The sequence below is a fragment of the Bos indicus genome, chromosome 17 (genome assembly GCF_029378745.1).
Source record: "Bos indicus isolate NIAB-ARS_2022 breed Sahiwal x Tharparkar chromosome 17, NIAB-ARS_B.indTharparkar_mat_pri_1.0, whole genome shotgun sequence".
NCBI classification, from domain to species: Eukaryota; Metazoa; Chordata; class Mammalia; order Artiodactyla; family Bovidae; genus Bos; species Bos indicus.
In genome coordinates, this window is record NC_091776.1 from 32746799 (window position 1) to 32774789 (window position 27991).

A 27991-nucleotide genomic window follows, 5' to 3' on the forward strand; every position below is an offset into this window, starting at 1 on the left:
TAAGTAGCTTCTCATCAGGTATCTGTTTTATACACCGTATTGTGTACATGTTAATCTCAATCTACCAGTTCATACCCCCTCTTCTTCCCTGTTTGTGTGCAGACATTTGTTCTCTATATCTGTGTCTCTATTTCTGCTTTGCAAATAGGTTAATCTATGCCATTTTTGTAGATTTCATATATATGCTTTGATATGTGATACTTGTTTTTCTCTTTCTGACTTACTTTACTGTTTGACAGTCTCTAGGTCAATCCACATAATGCTATAGTACAGTTTATTGGACCCTCCCGGGGAAATAATTGGGTAAGCAATTCACCATCATTAATCCATATTTATACACCTATCTCTCTAGTTTTTGGATTCCTTGGTCTAGATAATGCAAAAGGATTTCTGGCATCTTACCTTCCTTTAATGTAGGTGATTATGGTGTCCAGATTTTGAGCTATTACTGTCACTCCTAGAAGTTTGAACTAATACGGCATTATGACTGTATGGTGAGGTGTTTCTATGTTGCCAAGCATGGCTTGATCTAATGTTACATTCCTTCTTCCTTGATCTTAAACCTTTAGAATCCATTCATATTACATTTCCTAGATTTATGCTGATAGACATTTGTAAAATTCTGCAATTTTTTTTCATGTATAAGCTACCTTGACCTAGGGAGCTTATATCAGTAGAGCTTCATTCTACTGATTTTTAAGTCTGGAAGTAAAAAGAGATCATCTATGTGGGACCTAAAAAGAAACAATAATACTAGAAATTATGACTTCCCAATGAATTTTAGGCAAGTCTTTCACTTATCTAGAAGAAGTTTTGAAGATGATGAACAGCAAATTTTCAGCAAAGAGTCTCCCAGGTCTGTGAAAACATATAAAGGAATGAATAATGCTCATAAGCATACAGTAAAGAGCTGGCAAGAGTGAAGGAAACTGAGGATTATGGATAACAATACCAATAAAATAATTCAGTGACATTCTGAATATTTACACATAATTTCATTATTTGAAATTTAGTTAAAAAGCAAAATGTCTGTATTCTTAACTCATTTAGAAAGGGAAACTTAAGCACCTTCTTTTTGCCCTATAGACCTTTAAGAGGGAGGTCTTCCAAAATGTCAGTAGGTTTTGCAATCTATAACATCAAATAAAAAACTTACTTTATAATTAGTTATACTATAAAACCTATTGACCTGGTAGTTAAACAACTAAAATTTTTAGACAAGGCAATATCACTACCTTTTTTTGATTTTCTTTGATTCTCAAAAATAATTACACAAAATTTCAGATGTGTGTTATTTCAAATAAGAAATAAAAGATTATAAAATGGTGACCTGATTTCTGTTATCTCAGAAATTTTAAATAGCTCAAATTGAATATTGGTGCTTCAATTCAGGCATGAAGTAAAAAGCTGTTTTATTTCGTGTTATTCTGCTAAACTCAAGATTATTTTGTTCAGAATATATTAATTATTTTAAATACGAGAATACTTAAGTGAAGTTTAGTTCAGTTCAGTTCAGTCGCTCAGTCATGTCTGACTCTTTGCGACCCCAAAAAGACCTGACAAATTTAAAGGCCGTATTTAATTTGCTTATCCAAGTTTTCTATGTCTCACTTCTCTCTTTCACCTTATCTTAAATCTTATATCTTTTAAAATTTACGTAGAAAATGTTTAGTTCAGAACAGAATGACAACAAATACACATTAAAAAGCTAACCTAAAGCCAGTTTGTTATTTTAAAACTTTAATGTTTTATGCATAAGCATCAATGATTCCTTTATAAAATAACAAAAAACTATGAAAAAGTATCTTAGTTTTAAACCACATGTCTCCAATAAAGCACTTGCATAATTAGAAACACAGCAACAATTCAGTGGAGTTAAAACTGGACATAATCAGGGACAGAGCAATTAAGTTATAATAAAGAGTATAGGGCCCATCTGTACTCTTTATTATAGTTTAACATAGATGATAGAAGTGCATTGATGTTAGAAATATTGATGATGGATTTTACATGAGATGGGAAATAATGACTTCCCTGTAGTCATTTTCCTATGCATTCACCACATTTTTTTATTACCAAATCCTTCAGCTTTATTTTGTTATATTTTTCCATTGTCAGCATTCAAAGTTAAGGCACTGTACTGAGACTGGTTTAAAACAGTCATCACAAAGATAATTCAGAACACTTCCAAGTAAATATTTGAAGCAAGGTTTTTAGCAGAACTCATAGAAAGTTAACACATTACTTGAATTATATGGTCTAAGCCATGGAAAGAGAAATAAAAACAATCCTCCAGATGTGTTAAGAATTAGAGAGCATTGAATTGTTTAAACAATCCAGAGTATTTAAAGAAATAGGAGCAAATGCTGATTGGTAACTTCACAAAAGCAAGAATGAAATATGAGTGCCTTTATGGTCAGACCTGGAGGATTTTTTTTTCTTTTTATGGTTTCATTATATTTGTTTCTGTATGTGAACTGCCACAAAACATAAAACCAGAAAATACATGAAGAACCTTTTGAGAGACATAGCATCCTACACATGTAAATCTTGGTGCCTCTTTGTCTTCATGGCTAGTATATGTATTTTGGTGGTAACAATAATTTGTATTAAGCTTAATTCTTCATTTTAAGTCCCCTCAGAGTCCATAATGGCACTAAGGCAGTAAATACTGTGCAACATTGTAATTCTGTCCAGTTCTAGAGACAACAATCACTTGGCATGATTAGAGGTGAACGAGTTTCAATTATGAAGTTGCTCTGCATCTTCTTTTTTTTTTTTTTTTAGAGAAAAAATATTTTGGAATTATTTCTTTCATGTTAAAGTAGAATCTTAAACCATTAGAAAAGTGATTCTGCAGTATAAAATGAGCATAAAATATTATAACAAAGTTGATTATATCCCAGGAATACAGAGTTGGTTTCATTTTAGAAAACCAACTAATGTAGCTCATCACATTCATAGAAAGCATGGAGGAAATCATTATCTCAATAGAGTTATAAAAAACACTTGATAATGTCATGTTATGTTTTCGTTGCTCAGTCGTGTCTGACTTTTTGCAACCCCATGGACTGTAGCCTGCCAGGCTCCTCTGTCCATGGGGGATGCATCTTCTTAAATAACCTTTCCTTCTCAAAAACGAAAGAAACGATGAAAGTATTTTGAAAGAAAAATAGGGCCAGAAAAAGAAATAAGACCATATAGTAAAAGACATGTTGTTACTGTGATGATTTTAAACTGTTTATCAAAAACCTAGATCTAGTATTAAACATAAATATCTATATTTCCACATATAATATGGGCTATCAATATAATATGTAATATCAATATAATTTTCACATTTGTAATATCAATATAATGAAGTCCAAGGCTATAAGGTGAGAAGATAATTCAGAGGAAAGATGCGAAATGAAGAAAGAGATTATTTTGAAACAGGGTACCTCATTTGATGATTCGTGGCAACCTCTGGACCTAATTCTTTTTACCTCAAGTCAGAAAGGATGAGGAAATTTGACCACTGCTCAACAATATTTCAGTAGAAACAATGTTTTTGAAAATTGATACATTGTAGATTGTACTCTACAGTTTTTTCCAAAACTGTAGAGTTTTAACAAATGCAAAATTAATTATAAAAAGGTCCATTTTTTTTGAGGATTAGCTTTTATTTTGACTTTGCCTGATACTGCATTTTGACAAAATAGTGAAAATAAACTTACTTGCCATAATGATTGGTACTAAAGAGCACTTTACACTGAATTAGTAGCAATTTTCTAGTGATTTTGTAAGATGATCCATATTTTAAAATGGCAATCTGTAGTTTATGGGCTTCCTTGGTGGCTAAATTGGTAAAGAATCTTCCTGCAATGCAGGAGATCCAGGTTCAGTTCCTGGGTTGGAGAGGTCCCCTGGAGAAGGGAATAGCAACCCACTCCAGTATTCTTGCCTGGAGAATTCCATGAACAGAGGAGCCTAGTGGAATAAGATAATACATATTTTAAAATGGCAACCTATAGTTTATAAGATGTATGTATAAGCTGGAATTCTCTGCTGTGTTTATAAGTATTTCCATATGTAGCTCCCTCAACTAGCTAACCAGTTGTAGAACCACCTCAAGCAACCCTATTAGCCCAGTTGTTTGTGCTCAATTGCTCAGTCCTATCCTACTCTTTGGAGAAGGCAGTGGCGACCCACTCCAGTACTCTTGCCTGGAAAATCCCATGGAGGGAGGAGCCTGGTAGGCTGCAGTCCATGGGGTCGCTAAGAGTTGGACACGACTGAGCGACTTCACTTTCACTTTTCACTTTCATGCACTGGAGAAGGAAATGGCAACCCACTCCAGTGTTCTTGCCTAGAGAATCCCAGGGACAGGGGTGCCTAGTGGGCTGCTGTCTATGGGGTCACACAGAGTTGGACACGACTGAAGCGACTTAGCAGCAGCAGCATCCTACTCTTTGTGACCCCATGGACTGTAGCCCACAAGGCTCCTCTGTCCATGGAATTTTCCAGGCAAGAAACTGGAATGGGTTGCCATTTCCACCTTCAGGGGATCTTCCCAACCCAGAAATCGAACTCACATCTCCTGTGTTTCCTGCATTGGCAGGTGGATTCTTTACCACCAAGCCACCCAGGAAGCCTCAGCTGGCTAAAGAAAGTGAAAGTGAAGTCGCTCAGTCGTGTCCGACTCTTTGCAACCCCATGGACTGTAGCCTATCAGGCTCCTCCGTCCATGGGGATTTTCCGGCCAAGAGTGCTGGAGTGGATTGCCATTTCCTTCTCCAGGGGATCTTCCCGACCTAGGAATCGAACCGGGTCTCCCGCATTGCAGACAGACACTTTACCATCTGAGCCACCAGGGAAGCCCCAGCTGGCTAAGATAGTGCTTAAAAGTAAATATATCTCAGGCTTCCTTGGTGGCTCAGTGGTGGAGAATCCCCCTGCCAATGCAGAAGGCATGGCTTCAATCCCTGATTCGGGGAGATCCCACATGCCGCAGAGCAACTAAGCTCGTGTGCCATAGATATTGAGCCTGTGCTCTAGAGCCCAGGAGCTGCAGCTACTGAAGCCCACGCAGCCTGGAGCCTGTGCTCCCCAACAAGATAAGCCACTGCAATGGGAAGCCTGCCCCTGCAATTAGAGGGTAGCCCCTGCTCCACAGCTAGAGAAAAGCCCACGCGGCTGCAAAGGCTCAGCACAGCCATAAATAAATAAAAATCTTTTAATTCAAGAAACTAAGTGAAATGTGATATCCAGGACTGGATCGAGGAACAGAAAACAAATACTAATGGGAAAAAAAAAGTAAATATATCCCTTCTAATCAAATATGCTCTGACATATTAGTCATTCCTTCAAATTTGCATAGATTTCCTATATAAATAATACCATTGAAAATAAATTTCTCAATTTCCTATGAGCAGCTTCAGTGTTAAAATACTTACCCGCTTCCCCCCAGTAAACAGACACAGGGAAAGTCAGAGTGATGGACTCGAATTTTCTGGGACTTGGGAGCCAGATATGAGGTTCAATCCTGACTCAGCCATTATGTTAAGCTGTTATGTTATTAAACTCTGTAGCCCCAGTTTTCTGTAAAATGATGGTATGTATAGCAATGTCTACCAAAAGGGGCTATGATAATGGTTGACGACAATATATGTTCTTAACACATAGTTTCTGCCTAGCCAGCACCCGTTAAATGGTAAATATATTATTTTAAAATGTCTTCCAAAGACAAGGAAAAAAATTGAAGATTGCCATGTATCTATTTATTTGATGCTGAAAAACATGGCAGTTTAGTATAGTGTCTTTAGTGTCCGTTTCCTCTATTTTCCTATTCTGGCTTTGCCTTCTCTTCATGCACTATAATTCATTCAAACTTTATTTTTTTCTTGGCTCCAATCCCATGCAAGGCCTTGCATTGATAGAAGTGCTTATAGAGGCTTGGGGTATCAGTTCCACAATTTGGAAATCACAGACAGATGGCACAGCAGTGAGCGGCCCCTGGTAACCCACCATCCTGCAGAGAAGCACGCTTGGCACTACCCAAAGGGGTTCCTTTGGGCACTCTGTAGTAGAGGGATTCCAGTCTCCTGTGAATTTCCCTTTTGTGCACAGCCAAGAATGGATTTGTGAGGGAGGTGGTAAATGTTGGAGGGACAAGAACCAAGAAGACTGAATTTTGGTGCCAACACTCTAGGAGAATATTGGGAAATAAAAGCCAGCTGCCCAGCGTCTGGAGAACGAATCGTGCTCCAGACTCATGAGCTATTGGGTTTGTCAGGCAGGCTTAGACAACCCATAGAGATCTTCCAGGGTGATCCACGAGACAGAGCCACTAGTCTCCACAGTAGGGTAGCTGGAAATAGTGTTCTTTCGAGGTCTCTGTTTTAGTTTTCTTAGACTAATAAAAGACTACCACTAGTCTTTCACTTTAGTAAGAAGAAACTGAACCACCTTTGAATCTAAGAGTGTCCTCTAAAACGTACATCTTCCAACAACCTTGGAGGGATGAAAATTACAATAACCCCTAGCCACAAGCCAATGGTATAAAATTAGAAACAGGTGCCATTGCATGATATTAAGGTGAAATTCCATATGTGATTCACATATTACAGCAAATAAGATCAGACTGTTGGAATCATGGCCAGTCAGCCTAATTAGAAGCTATTCTATTTTCTTGGTAAAGAGCTGTCACAACACAAAAGCTGTAAGACCTTATGTTAGGCTTGGCCTTGGTAAGGACTGTGTAGATAACATTTAAATGTCATAGGTGCCATTGAGATTATGTATGAGAAATAAATTTTTGGAGTGCTTTGTGAACTCTAAAAGGCTATAAAATATTCATCATCTTAATAGTATTTCTGCATATTTTGAAAGAGACATAAACCCCAGTGTTTGAGTAACATTTTCAAGGCCTTGAAAGAGACAAATGCAAATAAAAACAAATAAAAATAATTGTGGAAAATTTAGATTTGTCTCTGTCATGTTTGCTTTAAGATTTTCCAACAACAAAAGTAATAAATACTATTTTGTTTGCTTTATTAGATTGTTTCTATAATATTGAGTGACAAGCACATAAGTTGTTAAGAAGAAAGAACAAAACTCTCACAACCAAATATTAACAAAGGCTTTATCTGGTTGGAGGAGTTACAGGAATTTTATTTGCTCTTTTTATATTTTTAATATTTATCAGCTTTCAGTTCTATTTGTTACTTTTATGATGGCATCTTTCTAAAATATAATTTTTCCCATAATAATACTTTTATATTCTCAAATATTCAGACATTCAGTCAGTTCAGTCACTCAGTCATGTCTGACTATTTGCGACCCCATGGACTGCAGCTCGCCAGGCTTCCCTGTCCATTACCCGGAGCTTGCTCAAACTCATGTCAAAAAAAAAAAAAAAAACAACTCATGTCCATCAAGTCAATGATGCCATCCAACCATCTGATCCTCCATCATCCCCTTCTCCTCCTGCCTTCAATCTTTATCAGAATCAGGGTATTTTCAAATGAGTCAGTTCTTCACATCAGGTGGCCAAAGTATTGGAGTTTCAGCTTCACCATCAGACATTCCAATGAATATTCAGGACTGATTTCCTTTAGGTTGGACTGGTTGGATCTCTTTGCAGTCCAAGGGACTCTCAAGAGTCTTCTCCAACACCACAGTTCAAAAGCATCAATTCTTCGGTGCTCAGCTTTCTTTATAGTCCAACTCTCACATCCATACATGACTACTGGAGAAACCATAGCTTTGACTAGATGGGCCTTTGTTGGCAAAGTAATGTCTCTGCTTTTTTAATGCGCTGTCTAGGTTGGTCATAAATTTTCTTCCAAGGAGCAAGCTTCTTTTAATTTCATGGCTGCAGTCACCATGTGCAGTGATTTTGGAGCCCCCCAAAATAAAGTCTCTCACTGTTTCCACTGTTTCCCCATCTATTTGCCATGAAGTGATGGGACTGGATGCCACAGTCTTAGTTTTTTTTAATGTTGAGTAGTAAGCCATTAAATGTTGTAATTTTAGATCTTAGAGTCTGTCTTAGACCAAAGAGCCCCTATTATTGTCTCCATTTCATCCAATTTAAAGTGAGCATTTAGTAGTACTTAATTATATTTATTGATGCAAAAAATTGTACTGTTATGAAGTTCACACAAATAAAATGTCAAAATGTTTACAAAAGACTTCAGTATTACTGCAGCTTTTGGTAATAGCATGTCATGATACTTGTGTGTTTACTCTTATATTCTTTAATTATTTTGTTTTTTGCCTTTTCAAGGCTCTACAGAGCTGAAAAGCAATGGAACACAAGTCGTATGAAATGAGACACCAACTTTAGAATTTTAAAAGCCTTAACTCATAATTTATCCTTCTAATCCTCTGGCCTTCACTGGATGGCTCACTGACTTTGTTCTCCTAAGTCTGAAATGATAGCCTCTTTGTAAGCTTAGAACTTCCTGTCATTCATATCTTTTCTAAGATGCCTTTATATAATAGTATCATTTCTTATAATGGAAACCTGCAACTATGTTGCTAGGCAACATTGTAATAGAGACTTACTGCTATCACTTGATCCCATTTCAGCGTTCCCAGCTGAAAGCTTTCAATCAATGATGCTCTGATTCAAACTAATTTCATCTAAGTGGCTATTAGGACAGAAGGTAAGATCATCAAAAGCAGTTTCACTCAAAGTAAGGACTGAGCTTATAACAAAGTCAATCAGAATATTCTGATAAGGAAGGTCTGGTCATCCTACTTAAGTTTGCTTTAATTAGTAATTCTCTAGTTGCAAAACATAGGAGAAAAGCATGGAAAGTAGAAAAGCAATTTCTATCTTCAATTCATATTTTCCCCCGGTTTTAATTAGCAGTGAGTGTCCGGAAGCAATAAAATTCAGTAATTTAGTGGGGTAGAAGTTGTCAGTAATATATAAGCCATTTGAGGGTGGCATGCTGCCCTTCTGTGGTACAGGCTGAAAAGGTCCCACTCTTTCCCCTCAAAGCTAGCCACATCCTAATTTCTGGAACCCGTGATTGTTACCCTATATAAGAAAGGGGTGTTACAGATGTGATTAAGGGTCTTGCGTGAGTAGCCTGAATTATCCATGTGAGCTCAACGTAATCACAAGAGTCCTTATAAGAGGGAGGCAAGGTGGTCAAAGGTGATGGTGAAGTGATAACAGAAGCTGGAGGAAAAGAGGTGATGTGATGCTGGTGATATGATGCTAAGTGAGGCAGGCTGCTTCTAGGAGCTGGAAAAAGTAAGGAAATGTATTCTTCTCTACAACCTTCAGCAGGACACCCTGCCAACACTGTGACTTTAGCCCCATGAGACATATTTCAGGAACTGTAAGAGAATAAATTTGAGTTTCTTGGAGCCACATGGTTTGTGGTAATTTGTTACAGCATCAGTATAAAACCAGTATGTATCTCCTTGGTACCAACCTACTTCTGAACCCTAGAAATGGGTTTGGGGGCCATGTGTTCATACCACCTTCCTCACCAGTGGTCCTCCCACCTCCAAGGCAAGGACTTTTCTTCTTCCATATTTATAATAAACCCAGGTCAGTGGTGGGGGGTGGGGGGCTGAGAGCAGAAGATAGCAAATTGATCATGGATTATCTATGTTCATATTGTAATTATTAGGTGAATAAGCATTAAGACTACTGCACATAAGGTTTTAACCAAAGTCACAATTTCATTGTATTAAACCATACAAAAATGCTTAGAAATTATCCCAGTTTATTCCTTCAGTAATAACCCCTTCCATTTGTGTAGCACAAAATTTCAAAGTCTTTAGAAGTGTAAGGTCTCATTTGCTCCTCACAATAACTTTATTAGTAGGCTACCCAGGCACCCGTATCCCCACTTAACAAACAAAGAAGTTATGAAGTAAAATGTCAGTTAACCACCTAATACTACAAACAAGAACCCAAATCTGCAGCTTCTAATTAAAACTCTACTCCTCGTGCATAATCTGATTAAAAATCCACTTCTTTTCTCTCATTCTGATAGAATTCACTTGTATCTTCCTCTTTTCTCACCATTTTTAGCACACAGGATGGCTCCGTAATGTTATGAAGTGGCTCAGTGGGGAAAGAATCCACCTGCAATGCAGGGCACACAGGAGACGTGGGTTTGATCCCTGGGTTGGGAATATCCCCAGAGAAGAAAATGGCAACGCACTCCAATATTCTTGTCTGGAAATTCCCATGGACAGAGGAGTCTGGCGGGCTACAGCCCAGGAGGTTGGAAATGTCTGAGCACACAAGCACAACACAGGAAGCATTTTATCAAAATTAGCCTCCCATGATCACACAGCTAATTATGATTAACAAAACTGAGTTAAGACTGAATGAACCACTACACAAAATGAATCTTGCATTCTGGTCTTAGGTGGTTATCAAAGACAAGATATCCCTCAGCAAGACTGTTTAATAATGTAAGATGTCACCTTGCAGGTAGTGTAAACAAAGAGTAGCAATGGCATAACGTTTCCAAGGTGATAAAATAGAATTTCTCATTCGTAAGTCCAGGAAGAGAAATGAGTAAGCCAAGAAATATTAGTTTTAAAAATGCATACTCTAAGCTCTAGTCCTTCTCTGATGCACAAAATTAAAGAATGAGTAGTTTTCATAACATTGAAGAGTCTATTCACACGCCTGTACATAACTTTTTAATACCCTTATCTATCAGTATAATATGCTAATTTAAACTATAGGACTTGCTTAAATATTCATGGGAAGATGAAATATCAACATTATAAGCAAAAAGAAAGGCCAGGACAGCCAGTTGTTAAAGGAGAAGTTCAGGGTTATTTCATAAAATGGGTAATTTAACTTAATTTATGTGAGAGATGAATGAAAGGGAGCAGCTGAAATTAAGATTGTGAAATTAAGTTAGGAGAGGTCTTAAATGCCAGCCTAAGAATTATATACATATTTGGGGGCAGTAGACATTTTTAATTTGTGGGACTAATATGAACAAGACCATGATTTTAAAATATTTTCCTGAATGGAATGTATATACGATGATATGTATAGAAAGGGAAAGATTGGAGATGGGGAGAACACTATAGTTGTTCTGGCAAGATAACGTAAATGTATGATGATATTTCCATTTCCTATGATTTAATAAGTAATAATAGCTAATGTGGGGCTTCCCAGGTGGTGCAATGGTAAAGAATCTGTCTGCCAATGTAAGACACACAAGAGACACAGATTTGATCCCTGGGTTGGAAAGATGCCCTGGTATAGGAAATGGCAACCTGCTCCAGTATTCTTGCCTGGGAAATCCCACGGACAGAGGAGGTTGGCGGGCTACAATGCATGGAGTCACAAAAACTTGGACATGATGGAGCAGCTGAACACACATATACAGCTAACATGAATATGCACTAGTGATGTGCCAAGCAATTTTCTAAGCACTTACATGAGATAATTCATTGAATTCTCACAACTTATTTATGAGTAGCTATTGTCTTTGTCCCTATTTTACAGGTAAGGAAATTAAGGCATGTAGAAGTTAATAGATTTGCCCAGTCACACAGCAGTGTTTGGTAAGGCTGCCAACTTTGAAAGTGGTAGTCTGAGCTTAGAAATCATAACTCTATACAATGCTCATAAGTCATAAAGAAACCATTTCGTAAACACAAATATAGACTCTTTTGATAACTGTTGAGCAAATCATTCCATTCTATCATTCTATCTATTCATGTGTGTTATACATCATTTTTTTTTTTTTTTCATTTTAATACAGTTCATGGGATTCTTGTAGCTAGTATACTGGGGTGGTTTGCCATTCTCTCCACCAGAGGATCACATTTTGTCAGAATTCTCCACTATGACCCACCCATTTTGGGTGACTCTACAAGACACGGCTCATAGCTTCATTGAATTATGCAAACCCCTTCACCATGACAAGGCAGTGATCCATGAAGGGGTGATAGAGGATGAGATGTTTGGATGGCATCGCCAATTCAATGGACATTAATTTGGGCAAACTCAGAGATGGTGAGGGACGGGGAGCCTGGTGTGCTGCAGTCTGTGGGGTTGCAAAGAATTAGACATGGCTTGGCAACTGAACAGCAACATACATCATATTTACTTTTATTTTTGCTCTGAAAGACAGTACCTAGGTTTATTTAGAAATAAACAAAATACTTTAGAAAGGAATAGTGTGCATGGACTAATGGTCACAAGACTACTGTTACTTCTTTTCACTGTTTCATTAGTATTTATTGAGCACTAACCATAGCACTGTGCCCTTCATTGAGATATGCAGTTCTTGCTCTCTTAGAATGTAAGCCTCTTTTAGAGATTAGGTTCCTGTGTCCCATTACTATTGGTGGCATATCATATTCTTGTAGAACAATTGTTTCTATATGTTATATGTACCAGTGTTCAAACTGGTATCCTTCGTTTTCTATTACATTTAATACATTAATATACCATACTATAGACAAGACATGGTCAGTGTTAGGAGATGCCAGGTCTCAGCCACCTCATGGTGTCAGTGACATTCCAAAGCCTGCTGGGAGTCTGCCATCTCTTAATTATATCCACCTCATGTTTAGAGTGCCATGATGCTAATGCAGCAGGTTCTGTGAAGTACATAGAAAGATCACAGATTGTGTGCAACTGAAAATTACTTTTGTTAGCATTATTTATTGTTATTAACATATTTAATCCTACCTACTGAGAAAAAATAATCTTAGCAATATAAGGTAAGGGTTTTGTGTTAAATGTTTTATGATACTGAAATAGAACTGCCTAAAATTTTGTTTTTATATTCCTATTTGGCTACTGTGTACTTTGAACTTTCATTCTATGAGTAATTATTTTCTCATAGTTCTTTTTGCTTGAAACCAACATATATTTAGAGACATTGAATGCATGTGAGTTACCGAGCATTTTTTGCTTTGAGCATTTTTTTGCATATGTCAAGAACTATATATTCGCTACATATACTCACCTAACCTCTAATTTTTTTCTTAGTTGAATGTCTTATCTCTGTAAAGATATTTTTACTTATGTTCTTCACGTTCATTCTTTCAACTTATCATACACAAAAATATTTTATGGAAAACATCACAAAATATATAAATGCCAAATGCTTTAGAAAGTGTTTTGAAGAAACATATAAACATCTAAAGCTCAATTATGCACAGATCCAATTCCTGAAGACTTCATTTTTCATAAATATTTAATATGTTGCTAAGACCATAAGAATTCAATAATAGAAGTCTCATAGCTCAAAAGTAGAAAAGAACATTATAGTCCCTGGGCCTTCATATACAAATAACTTTTCCCAGTGACTTTATAGGCTCCCTGGAACTACTAAATATGAGAGAAACCATGATTATTTTCGTCTTTCAGTATTGCTTCTTTTATAATAGAAAGTAAGGCATAAATAACTTTCTGTCTTTATCTTTATTTACAGAATCTTGATTTGCATGTGGCTAGTGTGCTATTTAATAATCTTAATTGGATCATTCTTTTATTCACCTAAAAATAGACACTGAAACATTATACACAATCATTTTGTACCAGACCAGCCAGACCATTTGTGAAAGAACAAATCCTTCTATAAGCAGTGTCATGTAGTCCCCTACATACTAGGAAAAAAATAACTAGTTGTGAGTCACAAGTCCCTGGAGAAAACTATACTTTTTTTATAAGTCTAGAAAGGAGAAAAAAAGAATTTTAGATATCTGGTACATTAATCTTCAAGAATATTGAAATATATAATTTGTTTTGAGGGTAATTTTTACCCTGTGAATATTTCACATCACTTTTTTATATGAGCAAAAAATATTACTTTCACTCAACTCGTTACTGCTGACAGCATATTATATGAGAAGACATTATATTGTGAAATAGCAAAATGTTTCCCATCTCAAAGCAGTTTCAAAAATGGAAGGAAATTATATTTCTTTCATTTTATATTCCCATTTCTAATCACTAATTTCTGCAATCAGGTATGAGGGTGATGAACTGTGGAATTGGGAATTTCATTTTCCAGCACCGTGCTCATAAAAAGCATGCAAAAGAAATCCATTAACCTCTCTTCAGAAGTAGCAGAAGGAAACTAACTTCTGTTTGAGTGGCAATTGCATTGGCTCAAGAAGAACAAATGCAAAGGGATCTTTGCCTAATCAGCTATCTAAGGGAGCAGAAGTTTTGCTTTTTACATTTTCCACAAGAGCAGACTTTCTGCAGAAATGACCACACTGGAGACTCTCAAGTTTGAGTTGGACAAATTATAGTCTTCATTACTGCAACTGATGTCTTCTTCCTTTACCACTCATTCCAGATGACTCGTATTCTCACCTAGCACGTATGTTCTAGTATGCTTGCCTGATGGTATAATGCAGACCTCTTACCTGAGGAGTCAGAGGCCTTTGCTTTCATGTCCTTGTTAGGCTGAAGTCAGTACAGGTGACCAGCTCCAATTATTACTAGGCATAGAAGCATAAAATGTTGTCCAGATGACTCTCTTTTCCACATTATACAGTAGTAATTTTGCCTCCTCCTAATAACCAGGGTCAATTCCCTATTCTGGCATAAGAACTTCTTTGCCTGTGGTCTACTGGCCAATCAGATGTAGCTGTACCTTTCTCTTCAGTATGCTACACTTAGTAATGCTGTGATCTCTACTAGATAATTCATCTTCTCTAGTTTGCCCTAAAATGCTTCCTGTGCGGTGGATCCTCTTTAGTGAATATTGGTGAGAGACACAGAGGTTCATCATCTGTGCCTAATGCTGTAGGTACATCCACACATTTTCCTCCAAGAACAGTTTGTTTCATATTTAAATGTTATTTCAGGTCCCTGGCCAACCAGCTAAGCCATTTGCTACTGCTCAGGATTTAGTGAACATATTTATCTGAGGTCAGCTCTGCTGCTGCTGCTAAGTTGCTTCAGTCGTGTCCGACTCTGTGCGACCCCATAGGCAGCAGCCCACCAGGCTCCCCTGTCCCTGGGATTCTCCAGGCAAGAACACTGGAGTGGGTTGCCATTTCCTTCTCCAATGCATGAAAGTGAAAAGTGAAAGTGAAGTTGCTCAGTCAACTCTTTTGCGACTCTTCGAGACCCCATGGACTGCAGCCCACCAGTCTCCTCCGTCCATGGGATTTTCCAGGCAAGAGTACTGGAGTGGGGTGCCATTGCCTTCTCCCTCTGCACAAATTTATCTGAAGCTCAACCCACTGAGACATATTTCTCTCCTCATGAATTTCAGAAACACACTTTACTGGGATTTTCATGTAGCAGCAGTGCATTGTAAGCTTGTGCCAATATATCTACCCAACCATTATGAATTAAACCTTAGTTTTTCTCTTTTCCAATAGCTGGCTACAGGGAGCCTAAGAGACCATAGGTAGAAGCTGTGGGAGAGGCATCCATAAGACAGAAATAGATAATATGGTCACCTGCACTGTAAGTTACTTCTATTCTCTAATCTAATTGGGTCTGACTCATAATATTCCATTTCAATTGTGTGATGAAGTTGCATTTGCACCTCTGTGACTTGGTGGTTTTGTAATATCTGGCTCAGGATGGGCAGCTCTGGTTACAAAGTCACTTAATACCTCATGCTCAGTTGCCCAGCATGAGGTAGGGCCGAAGAGAAAGTCAGGACCTGCTTTTAAAACAGTGAGTTCTTCTTTCGTGTAGTTGGTGTGTCCTTGCCGTGACACCTCACCACCCTCCCTTTGTCTGGATCTTTGTTAGGATACTTTTATTTCGATTTGGCCAAATATTTTAGCACAGCAATTTAATGTGCCAAATAACTTTAAATTGACAACTTTCCAAATCATCTAACACTTGGGAATGAAGCTGTATTTTCAAATGTGATATGTGCTGTCTTCAAAATGTGAAGAAGCCTGCCAAGCGCTGTGCCTTTTTCTTAGTGGTAAGGGGGGCACAGTGCCTTTGCTTGTCCTTTATTGTGGAGGAGATATATTGACATATGTCCAATGTCTGGACACTTATCAACTATACTTGTGTGACATACTCTGGACCTTTTTATGATTTATATTAATGTTCTAAGATATACATGGTTTTACTAGGGCTGCCAGTACACTTGCCATTTACCTTTTCTAGGTCAGATGAACATGGTGCCCTCAGTATAGTAGGTCGGTGGGAAATAATGTGAAACGTCCAGATGATCTAGGTCCCTTCTGACTTTGTGACCAAGAGCGAGAGTTAGTATTATTCTGTGATGAATCTGAATCTATGCTGCCATTTATTCCCGGTGAATATAAATGATTCTGATTCTTTATGACAGGGACTGAAAGAATGTATTTTTTCTGTCAATATACCAACTCCCAAAGTTTACATAAAATCTTCTAGTAAACACACCACATACAATACAATAATTGTGATTAGGACTGTCACTTGAATATTTATGGTAGTCTGTGATCGCTGTGATCTATGTGACTGTTTTTAGGGACTAGACTAGTAAAATAAACAGAGATATTAAGTGGAACTGTGACCCTTAGGTCCTTTAAGTTATTAAGAGTGGCACTAATCTTTATCATTCTACCCAGAAAATAGCATTACTTCCAATTTATACATTGGTCAGAGAAAAGAAAATAGTGTGAAAGGTTCATCTAAGCTATTCCTACTATTATGACTTTTACTCTAGAAGACAAGAAACTGATGTGTGAATCAAGCCAGCTATGAAGTATATACATCCTGGGGAAGCCCTTGGCAGACCTGGAGAACCAACAGACACACTGTGAGATAGGGTGTGGCCATGTTCCCATTTACCATATGTCCCCATTCTAACAGTTGGTCACAGTGGTGTTTTGAGTCTTCAAGTATCATCATCATCTTAGATTGTATATTCAAATATCCTAATAAGTTGTATGTTTTCCCACTGCATAAATATTCTGATAAATGACTAAATTTTCCTTTGGGGAATATTTGTGGAAATAACTACTAAATATAATTGTTATGGCTTTTTGGTTTCTTTTGCAAGATGAACTGGCCTCCACTTTCAACAATGAGCTAGGGGTCACGAGCCTGCTGCATACAGAAACTGGTTTTCCATTGTGGCCACTGCTGTTAGCCTTCAGTTGTCTGATTCTTGATCTTTTCCAGTTGTATAAGTCAATAAAAAAGCTTGTCACTTTTTATTCTATCTCACCTTTTGGAACATTATGCTGTGTTAACTATTACCATAGATTTCTGCAAGTTGGGTTCCCTCAGATAATGTCCACTTTGCTCCTGCCAGTTAAGTGCTGCTACATGACTGGTACTATTCCATAACTGTATTGTCTTCACTGACCCTAGAGAACTCAATACCATAGAGGTTTACCCAACTCTCAATCCTGACTTACAACAAAAATAGTAAACAGTGAGCTGCTTAATATCAGTAGCATCCTCTTCACCCTTATTACTGTTACAGTAAAGTAGGTGTTTCTGGTCATTATTAGGGAATAGAATTTGCTGCTGTGTCATATAAATCTTTGGGAATAAACCTTTTCACTCTTCCACTTGGTGCCTTCCTCAGTACTCTATCAAGGCATCCTTCAGTACTCTATCAAGGCATCCTAGTCAATCATTCTTATGATCTGTTCCCAGGAAGCTTCCTAATGTTTTCTGGCAGTAGATAGAAGTTAGCCATTGCATGCAGTTCTGTTAGTGATAAATAGTTTTCTTCTGAAGAAGAAAAAATACTTCCCCTGGGCCATACTGAAACATGCTGTTAATTATTTGCTTAGAATATACAAGGGGAGATGGGGTCAAATCTCAAAAAGGGCAGTTATTGGTTTTTGAAGCTTCTGCCTCCTGTGAAATCTCTGCATGGTCTCCAGACAGGGTAGTTTTCTACCCTTGAGGGGCAACGAGCCACTTCTACAGTCCCAGGTCATTCATGGAATCTGGAGGTTCAAGGTTGTTAAGTACATTCACACAGATGTTCCTATCTAAATGTCAAGGTCCCTGGACTTCTGTATCATAGTCCTTACTTTAGCAGCAAAGACTTCCTAGGATTAGTCACGGGTGGGGGTGGGTGGGGGGAAGCTAAATAAATGCTGCAATTTTGCTTCACTCACAGTCTGGTCCTCAGCCTTGCTTTTAGTCCTGTAGCCCACCAGCTACAGGAAATGAGGGACTTTGACATAAAGAAATTCTGGCTGTAACATTAGGATCTGAATTGGCAGCTGGCTTACCTTTCTTTACTGTATCAGTGGCACTTAGTTAGAGCCAACCAGCTCCATCATTCTGAAATTTCCCACTATTATCATATGATCCAAATTCTTGAAAAATCATACAGTCTGTACCTCCTTCTTTATCTCTATCCTACCCCAGTTTACTACTTCCCTGGTGGCTCAGATGGTAAAGTATCTGCCTACAATGTAGGAGACCCGGGTTAGATCCCTGGGTTGGGAAGATGCTATGGAGAAGGAAATGGCAACCCACTCCAGAACTCTTGCCTGGAAAATCTGATAGATGGAAGAACCTGGTAAGCAACAGTCCATGGGGTCACAAAGAGTAGGACACGACTGAGCGACTTCACCCCAGTTTACTACAGATGAGGCTTAATAATTGTGATACTATAGCATTCTAGAGGTTATATTCCCTGGTACAGGCTTCTTGTCACTTGACTTCAGCGATTCAGGAACTGCATTTGGGGACCACTTTAAATGAGTCTTAGTGTGGGTTCTTTCAGTAGCAGATTCAAAGAATTAGAGGTCAAATAACTTCTTGGAAGTGCAAAGAACTTAATACTCTGAAGTGGGGGCTTATATAGGAAATAATACAGAAAAGGGAAAGCTGCCAATAGTGGTTAGGTATTAAATGTGTTTCAAAGCTATTTAATATGGATCTAAAGTATCATAAAATTCTGGGAAAAGATGAAAACCATGTATCTGAAAAGTATTCTATCCAAAGAATAAGAGAATCAGGCTATTCATATACCAACTCCTGACAGTTATTCATTGAGAGCTGTTGTAGTAGTGAGGACAGTGGGTTCCAAGTATGAAAGTGTTACATCTTTCAGCAGTTTTAATGGAAAAAAAAAAAAAACCTCTCTCAGGCACAAAGATAAACATGTTTGCACTTAATGGCCTTCATAGAGAGCATCTATTATAAATTATATGTGGAATATTTTTTCAGAAAAATACATGACTACTGTCAACAACTGTGGGAATACTGGGCCCCTTGGAATTTAATTTTCATAGGAAGACAGTTAAACAGTTCTAAAGAAATTTTATTCAAAATAAGCATTATTAAAGTACAAAGAGTTTAATGTTGAATATATGCAAAATGTAATGCAAAATATAGCTTAAAGTTTTTGTAGTCAAGTTTGGCGGGTGATTGTTGAGAGCCCTGCGCATTTGCACTTGTGACACAGGAAACGAAGGGTCACAGAAAAGTTTGGAGCCAATATATGAAACTACTTAATGCATTTGTGTGAGTATACAACCCCTGAAATCTCAAGGATCATTATAGAATTCAGACACAATTGTGTAAACTTTGTTAGACTGAAGAAAAATCATATGTATTAATAATAAAAAGACAAAATTAAATATCAATATAAATATTATATATAAGTTCTAGATCTCTTTATTTAATAGTAACTTTATCTGTAGTGGATACTAAACTGTACTTCATCTGACCCATCTGAAGAATATGTCTTCTACCAGAAACTATGGAGCCACAGTGGTTAACTTGTGAGCTTGGAAGTAGGGTATAGTCTCAGAGCCACACAATTTATAAGGCAAAGAGAATGAAAGACTCAAACAAAAAAGATTTATGCCCTGAATCTCGGAAGATTTTAAACCATTTGTGTTCACTTAAAATAGGGCAAAGGAAATTAGAATTCTCTTTTTAAGAAAGTAGGTATTTGGAGATGGCTTTTGGATGAATAACAAAAGCACACACATAATTTTCTATAAAGCTAATAAATGCTTTGTAAGATCATTTTGGTTATTGATATGTATTTAATAATTCCAGATATTCCATAGATATTTAGTAACTGCACAAATAATTTTATAAAAGTAGATTATGGCTTGATTATTTGCTTTTAAAAATAATTTATGAATATATAAAGTAAAATATGAACATTTTAAAGCCCAAATGTAAAATATAAACTATTCATTTTTATTTCACAGTGGGTGAACAAATGCAAGTTTTTTTTTAATCTCCCTTTTTCAAAATCTCACTGAATGAAAAAAAAGCCATAAAAATTAAATAAATCATTACCAAATTGGAAAATGTGGAAGGAAGCCATTATTCAATGAGAAGGAAAAGGAATTTCAGATAATGTAAATAAAGATGGTAGGTTAGACTGATCAATTCTAATGAAACTAAGATTCTTGCAAGATTGCATTGAGCCTACTATTTTTAATTATATATTATATGGAATAGAAAGTTCAGAATCATTCTTATGTATAAATGAATATTTGCCATAAGTCTTGTTTCTATACTCGGAACAAAAGTAATTACATTTCCAGTTTATATCCATGCATAACAATAAATTCTTGGTAAATCTAAGATTTCAATGAAAAATATACTAATGGCATAAATAGCAATATAATAAGAAAGATGACTTCACTCTTTGTATGGTGAAAAATTTTCAAAAGAAAAAATAAATCTATCTTTAAAGATACACTTTGTATGTGAAGGACCTTCCAAATGGGGAAAAAAGAGCTCTTAAGAAAAACTTACCTGAATAAAAACAAAATCTTGTGCATATCAATATACATTGTAATCAATATCCAAATAGAGCCACAGATTAAAAGAACATTTGAAACTCCTACAAATCAACTTGAAAAAGACAAATGACTCAAATGTTTTGGCAATAAAATCTGATAAAACAAAAAATGGGATAAATTTTGAACTGATTACTTGGGCCAAAATACTCAAACTTGATAACACTGAGTCTTAACAACGGGAAAGGGAATTTTTTTTCATGCTGTATTTGTGGAAGAATGATTGACATAATCTTTTTGAGGGAAATTTGGCAGAATACATAAATTATCAAAATTTGCCTTCATGTTGCTGCAGTGATTCCAAGTAAAGACTCTATGCTAAAGAACTTGTGGTTCAAACATATGCAAAACAGATTTCTCTTAGGAATATCAGTTATAGCTCTGCTAATAATAGCAAACAATTAGAAACTAAACTAAACATTCAATAAAAAGGAGGGGTTAATTAAATAATATGTTTATGCATGGGCTATTTTTTAATTAATAGATTAGTCAATCCCATCAGATTCCTTTGGTATATGAATGAGCTTCCCTGCTGAGACCAGGAAAGCCTACCGGTCAGACTAACCTACAATAAATAAATAAACAGAACCTCTTAATAGGGTGAGATACATTTCTCTTTTCTAGTTCAGAAAATGTATTACTGTGAACACTTATCTGAAAAAATAATTCTTATCTAGAGTGTACTTGAAATGAGGTGTTAAATACATACACAAATTTTCTTTTATAATTTCATTTTCGGATAAGAAAATAAAGAAATCATTGAGCATCCTGTTTGAAGTTGACTAACTATCTACATGAGATATTTTTTCAGGCAATAAAATGCCAAATAATGCATTTGTAGATGATATACTTCTCATTGGATACTAGTTAAAGGATCACATTGATGTCTAGGAAATTTATTCATTCATTAAAGTATGAAGTAGAAAACCAAAGCTTGGAAACTTGTCTAAAGGAACCACTGTGATATGTGACAGTAAGTGTAATGACATATGACGACAAAAGATGTGGCACTTAAAGCAGGGGGTTACCATTAGGTATCTCATCTGACAATTTTTGACTGACCTGTTCCATGCTTACTTTGATTCATAGAACTAGCCATTTCAGGTATGCCCAGGCTTACTTCTGTTCTTCAAGTAACAGATGCATAGCTGATATTTGAAAATAACTTTTATTTGTCTTGAATTGTTTCCTTTCTTTAATTGGTTCCTTCTCTTTATAAGAGAAGTCAATATGTTCCTGTGTGTGCGTGCTAAGTCACTTCAGTTTTGTCTGACTCTTTGCCACCCTATGGACTGTGGCTTGCCAGGCTTCTCTATCCATGAGATTCTCCAGGCAAGAATACTGGAGTAGGTTGCCATGCCCCCTCCAGGGGATCTTCTCTACCCAGGGATTGAACTGGCATCTCTTTTGTCTCCTGCAATGGCAGGCAGGTTCTTTACCTCTAGTGCCACCTGGGAATTTCCTACGTAACTGTAACAAATACCTTCAACATGTTTCTGCCAAACAAAGATTTTTGAGAATAGAAATGAGAAGATAGTATTGGACAATCTTGATTTCTATAAAAACTTAATTATTGGTTAAAATTATAATACTTCAAACTCAGAGATTAAAGTAATATAACCGCCAGTGATGACATTGATTGGCATTTCCTTTAGCTGCCTGAGGGCTTCCCTAGTAGCTCAGTTGGTAATGAATTTTCCTACAATGTGGGAGACTCAGGTTCAATCCCTGGGTCAGGAAGATCCCCCAGAGAAGGGAATGGCTACCCACTCTAGCATTCTTGCATGGAGAATTCCATGGACAGATGAGCCTGGCGAGCTACAGTCCATGGGATCACCAAGAGTTGGACGTGACTGACTAACATTTTAGCTGCCTGAGCTAAATAATAGATTTTACAGAGAAAGTGCATAGAAATAATTTCAAGGAAATACATTTTTGGAATGTCTCCACTTAAATAGATTGAGTTCTAAGCTACTCCTACAACTTACAAATCTGACTTTATTCCATTTATGTAATCTTTCTAAGCTTTGGTTTCCTCATCTGTAAAGAGGGAGCATATACTTTTTCACACATATATATATTACATATACTGTTTTCTACCAAGATCTAAGTATTAAATGAGGTAATTGAATAAAATACATAGTGTAGTTTCAGGCCCATAGCAAGTAATCAAAAATGTCTACCCAATTGCATTAGGTCAGAAGTGGCATAGTAGATAAAAGCCTTCTTGATTGCCTTTGAAAACTGTCATTTGTCTTTCACATTTTTAATCTTGGAACTTCTCTACAACTTCACTCTATTAGCAATGCTGTAAATTAAGAATGTGTTCACCACATTTAATGTTGCCAAGATTCCTTTTAATCTGAACAGTTTTCATTTTAACTGTGTAAGATAACAAGATAATACTTGATCAAATTACATTGCCATTAAGTTTTCAACATTAAAGTGACCATCAGAATTATATTTAAGATTTTTCTAAAATTTCATAAAGTTCTTAAAATAATGGTCATGTCTTTAAAAATCTAAAGGGATATTAAAGTAAGTGTTATTCTTCCTTCTACTTCCTCTGTCTTCCTCCTAGTAGTTTCTATAATAGTATTGAAACAGGGTTAGCGTTTAAAAAAATATGCATCCTTACCTTACATCAAAATCTAAAATAATTTAATCTTTAAGGGAATTAAATTTTTAAACATATTTAAGAAATGCAAGAAAATATTGGCAAATAATTACCTGACTTGTGGATGCAACAGTCCTTTCTTAGTGTTGTGGTTACTCTGCAGAAACAGAATAGTACCTCAGCTATGATCTAGTTCAGATGTCAGGACAGATGATGCCACACACATACCAAGAGGACATGAAAACCTTTCTTACTCACATAATGAGGCTTTGGGGAAGGGGTGGGACAAGCTTCCAAGGCTGCTCTGAAAATAACGCTTGAGAGCAAAGAAAGGAGACTGGAGTAGGGTTTTGATTTGTGGTTAGGAGTGGCCTTTAGATGAGTTTTCCCATGGGTGAGGAGGAGGTTGCATGGTATAAGTCTCCCCTGCTTGGCAGCAAAGGAGGGAGTGCCCAGGCTTTCTTATCAGCTTGCCCAGATGTGGAGCAGAAGGAGAGAAGTGAGATCTGAAGCTTGAAAGTTGTCAGAAGTCAAACACCAAAGAAAGTAAGAAAGTGAAGTCCCTCAGTCGTTTCCGACTCTTTGCGACCCCGTAGACTGTAGCCTACCAGGCTCCTCCGTCCATGGCATTTTCCAGGCAAGAGTACTGGAGTGGGTTGCCATTTCTTTCTCCAGAGGATTTTCCCGACCCAGGGATCGAACCCGGGTCTCCTGCATTGCAGGCAGACGCTTTACCGTCTGAGCCACCAGGGAAGCCCAAACACCAAAAAGTGGAGTCAAATTTTTATTACATCAAGTGTTCATTCAAACACAGAGGTCATAAGGAGGAAATCACTGATGCATAGTTTTATAATATTCAACAAACATGAAAACCCTCCGTACTTAAAATGAATAAAATTAAAGTATAGGCATATTTTCATATTTATAGAAATGTTAATAACAACAAAAATTTCTAACTAATGAATATGCTAAAGGTAAAACTTACTGAGGAAAAATAGTTGAAGACTATATATATATACAGCTAATTTACGAAATGGCTAAATACTTGTTAAAAAAAAATTCACAATAGCATCAAGAAAACATTTTTTGAAGACTACAAGTCAGATATCACCTTCTTCCTCTGGCAAATGCCACAGATTTTAAAAATATTTATCAAAAGATTAGTTGGTCATTCTGAGAAATGGCAGTTTTGTGAACCATTGATGAATGTTGTGATGAAACAGTGTTGGAACTAAGTGTCAAAATCTTTAAAAGTGTGGAAATTCTTTGATCTGGCAGTTGCATTAAAAAAAATTTGTTCAGGGAAGTAAAATAGAGATGCATAATTATTTACCTTGAAGAATGACCACCATAGAGTGTAAATAATTAAAATCTAGGAACATAGGAACAATTACACATAGACCATTTCACAAATGATTGCATATAAATGATGCCACATTTACATAATTTACATCTATGTAGTCATGACAATTGGAGAAGGCAATGGCACCCCACTCCAGTACTCATGCCTGGAAAATCCCATGGACGGAGGAGCCTGGTGGGCTGCAGTCCACGGGGTCGCTAAGAGTCGGACACGACTGAGCGACTTCACTTTTACTTTTCACTTTCCTACATTGGAGAAGGAAATGGCAACCCACTCCAGTGTTCTTGCCTGGAGAATCCCAGGGACAGGGGAGCCTGGCGGGCTGCCATCTCTGGGGTCGCACAGAGTCGGACATGACTGAAGCAACTTAGCAGCAGCAGCAGCAGTAGCAGCAGTAGTCATTACAATGATGCTGGAAATATATTTTTCCCAAGCCAGGCCACCTCCTTCTTTAATCTGGACTAAAGCATAGCCCACATTTCAACTCTCTGCCTCTGCTCCTCTCCCAGCACACAGTGTTCCATTCTCCACCTAGAGGTTCCTTATTTTTAAAGAAAATCAAACATAGCACTCTTCTGCTTTAAACATTATCTTTTATGTAAGTTAAAAAATTGTTGAGGTTGGATTTTGTTTTAACTTAAATGAAAAGTAAGCCACATCATCTTCTACAATCCCACTTCTGGGTATGTACCCACAACAATTGAAACCAACATCTCTAAGAGATAAGTGCACCTCCCAGTTCACAGTAACACTATCACAATAGCCAACACATGTAAACAGCCTAAATGACTAACAACAGAATAATGGATAAAGAAAACTTGGTATATACATACAGTGGAATATTAGTCATAACAAGAAGGAAATCTTGCTACATACGACAATGTAATAAACCTGGAAAACATGTTGAGTGAAATAAGCCAGACACAGAAAACAAAGACTGCCTGATTCCACTTATATAACATATCTAAAATAACCATACTCATAGAAACAGAGTGGAATGTTAGTTGCCAGGTATGGACGGAAGTGGAGAATTGCTGTTCAGTGGGTATAAAGTTTCAGTGATGTGAGATGAATAATTTCTAGAGATCTACTGTACAGCACGGTAATGTATTAAACTCTTAAAATTTTGTTAAGAGGATAGAGCCCATGTTAACTGTTCTTTCCATAATTTAAAAAATTAATAAAATCTGAACTTATAACCAAAATCACTACAGATGGTGACTGCAGCCATGAACTTAAAAGATGCTTGCTCCTTGGAAGAAACTCTATGACAAACCTAGACAGCATATTAAAAAGTAGAGACATTTCTTTGCCAACAAAGGCCCAGCTAGTAAAAGCTATGGTTTTTCCAGTAGTCACATATGAATGTGAGAGTTGGACTATAAAGAAAGCTGAGCCCTGAAGAACTGATGCTTTTGAACTGTGGTGTTGGAGAAGACTCTTGAGAGTCCCTTGGACTGCAAGGAGATCCAACCAGTCCATCCTAAAGGGAATCAGTCCTGGATATTCATTGGAAGGACGATGCTGAAGCTGCAACTCCAATACTTTGGCCACCTGATGCAAAGAGCTGACTCATTTGAAAAGACCCTGATGCTGGGAAAGATTGAAGGTGAGAAGAGAAGGGGATGATGAAGGATGAGATAGTTGGATGGTATCACCAACTCCATGGGCATGAGTGTGAGTAAGCCCTGGGAGTTGGTGATGGACAGGGAAGCCTGGCGTGATGCAGTCCATGGGCTCTCAGAGTTGGACATGACTGAGCAACTGAACTAAACTGAACTGAACTTCTGACCATTGACTTCCATAATCTGGCATAACAGCTTTTCCGTTTTCACCTTATTATCAAACTCTTATTTGCTCAATAGTGAAAGTGAAAATGTTAGTCGCTCAGTGGTGTTTGACTCTTTGTGACCCAATGAACTGTAGTCCACCAGGCTCCTCTGTCCATGGAATTCTCCAGGCAAAGAACTAGAGTGAGTTGCCATTTCCTTCTCCAGGGGATCTTCCCAACCCAGGGATCAAACCCAGGTCTGCATTGCAGGCAGATTCTTTACTGTCTGAGCCACCAGGGAAGTCCTTGCTCAATATTTCCCACAAATTCTGACATTTTAATTTTTCTTTTCCATTACATTTAAGTTTATTCCCTCTTTAGGGGTTTATATAGTTTCTTAATGCAACCCATGAATGGTTCTATCTCATTACTCAGGCCATATTTCAAATGTCAGATCCTCCTCTCCTGACTACTCACTGAATTATACACCCTTTGTCTTTTCCCTGTCGTGGTTTCTTTATGTTATCATGTTGTGTGTGTGTGTGTGTGTGTTTCTGATGATTATAATTATCAGATTTTTTGTTGTCCTTTTTTTATTTTTAGTTTCCTTTCTGCCACAATGTAGGCTTCAAAATCAGAAGGTTGACTGTCTAGAACAGTGTTTGCACGAATCAGGTGCTCAGTAAATAGCAATTGATTAAATGAATATATAAAGAGCAGAAGTATTAAGCAATAATATACAATCAGAACTATGTGTGGATAGCAAAGAATAAATAATTTTCCCTTCTTTATCCTCTTCTGGATCTTCAAGATTTCCCCCATCAACATGCATCATATTTGTATAAAATAAACTATAAAAGTGTGTAACTTAAAACCTTTAAAATTACATAATTTATTTAGTTTATTTTGTTGAAATGCTATTTACTAAATTTAATTTAACTTCTCTTGCTTTTTTAGTACTTTGAAGCATCTCAACAAAGGAAAATAGCAACATGATGTACTTGGTGACTTCTAAGACATTTCCCAGATACTATAATCAAATTCTATAGGAGGTGGTTAATCCAGAAGGTAAAAAGGGCAAAATTAATCCGTAAAAATCGTATAATCTAGAGCTGTCTTTTAAAAGTTCTTATTTTAAATGTGGTTACTGTGATTTCTCTCTTGTTCTTACAAATTAAGGAAAAGAATTAATCATTTGAATATTTCCATTTGTAATTTCCAAGTAATCATAAATTGATTCTGGGAGAAAAATGAAGTAGCGATAGTAATACAAAAGTATTATGAAAATGAAATTTAAATGCTTTTTCTTTTCTTGGGTCTGGGAATTGTGCATCTTGCTTTACACTGCATATTTTCCAACTTTCATGGAGTGAAATAAAATTAATGGGAAAAATTTGTAGTAGCCGAGCCCAAGCTAAAGTCTGTAAAAATCATTATTGGTGTACTCATTATTGACACATGCCATATTCCTTACCCAAATGTATAATTTTATTAAGATTATTCTATATAATGAACCATTAATTGCATA

At 36.8% G+C, this 27991-nt stretch overlaps 2 long non-coding RNA genes across 2 annotated transcripts in view; both read left to right on the forward strand.

Annotated features, from left to right (window-relative positions):
* LOC139176703 (uncharacterized) overlaps nt 1-27991 on the forward strand; it is a 70180-nt gene that overhangs the window by 13750 nt on the left and 28439 nt on the right. The window lies entirely within an intron of this gene.
* LOC139176704 (uncharacterized) lies at nt 24807-27862 on the forward strand. The gene is made up of 2 exons (XR_011561116.1): nt 24807-26301; nt 27421-27862. It is a non-coding gene; the product is annotated as an uncharacterized lncRNA (long non-coding RNA).